We start from the raw sequence: 2,500 nt of genomic DNA, 5'->3' as shown, positions 1-2,500 counted from the left end.
ATGTGAATGGACTATCCAACAATCGTCCCATTACTGATTATCCCCATCTTTTTCCTTTTTAGTTTGCCTCAATTTATATATGAGTTTCTCATAATCCAAATGATAGAATTGCGTTTCTTTTGAAAAGTTATTTCTTTTGTGGTGTTTCTCATGGCCCCTTTTCTTCCTTTCTTTCGAAAGGGTTTAGAAAGATGTTAGTTTCTCAAAATCTGGTCGGGAATAGGCCGATGGATGCCGCTGGTCGGGCGCTCGTAATCCGCATGATTCATGCATCGATTGCCCGGCCACTCGGGATGATTCATGAATCGATCGCTCGTCCGTTCGGCATGAGTCATGCATCGATCGCTCGGCCGTTCGGCATGACTCACGCATCGATCGATCGGCCGTTCCTCACGATTCATGTTTCGCTCGGCCGTTCGGCATGGCTCACGCATCGACCGATCGGCCGGGCGCTCGTAATCCGCATGATTCATGCATCGATTGCCCGGCCACTCGGGATGATTCATGAATCGATCGCTCGTCCGTTCGGCATGAGTCATGCATCGATCGCTCGGCCGTTCGGCATGACTCACGCATCGATCGATCGGCCGTTCCTCACGATTCATGTTTCGCTCGGCCGTTCGGCATAAGCCACGCATCGATCGATCGGCCGGGCGCTCGTAATCCGCATGATTCACGCATCGATTGCCCGGCCACTCGGGATGATTCATGAATCGATCGCTCGTCCGTTCGGCATGAGTCATGCATCGATCGCTCGGCCGTTCGGCATGACTCACGCATCGATCGATCGGCCGTTCCTCACGATTCATGTTTCGCTCGGCCGTTCGGCATGGCTCACGCATCGATCGATCGGCCGGGCGCTCGTAATCCGCATGATTCATGCATCGATTGCCCGGCCACTCGGGATGATTCATGAATCGATCGCTCGTCCGTTCGGCATGAGTCATGCATCGATCGCTCGGCCGTTCGGCATGACTCACGCATCGATCGATCGGCCGTTCCTCACGATTCATGTTTCGCTCGGCCGTTCGGCATAAGCCACCCCGTGCGCCGGGCATCGATTCATGAAATCGCGCTTGGCCATTCCGAGAGGTTCGGAATGGCTCATGCATCGATCCCTCAGCCCTCACTCACGATTCATGGATCGCGAGGACGCTTCGAATGATGCACACATGGATCATGCATGGCTCATGCATCGATCCTCGGCCGTTACTCACGATTCATGGATCACTCGGCCGCTCGGTTCACGCACATGGATCGATTCATAGATCGCTCGGCATGATTCATGAGCCGATAGCTTGGTCATTCGGCATAACTCATGCTTTGATCGCCCGGCCATTCGGCATGGCTCACGAATCGATCGCCCGGCCATTTGGCATGGCTCACGCATCGTTCGCTCCTCGAATCGGTCGATTCATGCATGCATCGATCCCTCGGCCGTTACTCCCGATTCATGGATCGCGAGGCCGCTCCACATAAATCATGAAATATCTCGCTCGGCCATGCCAGCGGCTCGGCATGGCTCACGCATCGTTAGCGAGGCAGCTCATGGCCGAGCGAATGGGTCACTGTGGCCGAGCGAGCCGGCCACGGTGGCCGAGCGACCCTGGCCGACCGGCTCGGCCAAAGTGGCCGAGCGATCACGGCCACGGTGGCCGAGAGACTCGGCCAAAGTGCCGAGCAATCGCGGCCACGTTGGCCGACCGTCTCGGCCAAAGTGGCCGAGCCACCCGGCACGGTGGCCGAGCGGTCCCGGCCACGTTGGCCGACCGTCTCGGCCAAAGTGGCCGAGCGACCCCGGCCACCGTGGCCGATCGACCCCGGCCACGGTGGCCGAGAGGGTCGGCCAAAGTGCCGAGCGATCCCGGCCACGGTGGCCGAGCGACTCGGCCATGGAGCTTGAATCGGCTTGGCTCATGCATCGATCGGAAGGCCGCTCCGCATGATACACACGTGGATCGATTCATGAATGTCGATTCGTGGATCACAAGGCCGCTCGGCATGATTCATGAATCGATAGCTCGGCCATTCGGCATGACTCTTGCTTTGATCGCTCGGCCATTCAGCATGGCTCACGAATCGATCACCCGGCCATTCGGCATGGCTCATGCATCGGTCGCTCTGCCGTACAGTTCACACGCAAGGTCCATCCGGCACTTTATCGATCATTTCTCGTCCAATTGTATCCATTCCTCTTTCTAAAATTTGTTGGAGTCATGAAAGTAGTCTCCCAATCGTTTTCCCACCTCGCATGTAATTTTTTTTATTTTCCAAATTTTTTCAATTTTTATTTACCAAAAATATTAAAAAAAATATATTTGGTCGTCGAAATTTTTTTCTTACCATTCCATGTTTTAGTCTACATTTGTTTGAGCATTCTTGCAAAAAATCTCATCCAAATACAATATCTACATTTTTTTAGAGACGTGGTGCCATCTCAAGCATGGTGAATGTCTCCTCTGCCGGGAGGAAAACTGCTCATAAGGCTCTTTAGGGGGGT

Source organism: Rhodamnia argentea, unplaced genomic scaffold (assembly GCF_020921035.1).
Source record: "Rhodamnia argentea isolate NSW1041297 unplaced genomic scaffold, ASM2092103v1 Rarg_v2.21, whole genome shotgun sequence".
NCBI classification, from domain to species: domain Eukaryota; kingdom Viridiplantae; phylum Streptophyta; class Magnoliopsida; order Myrtales; family Myrtaceae; genus Rhodamnia; species Rhodamnia argentea.
This window is presented reverse-complemented; position numbering follows the sequence as displayed.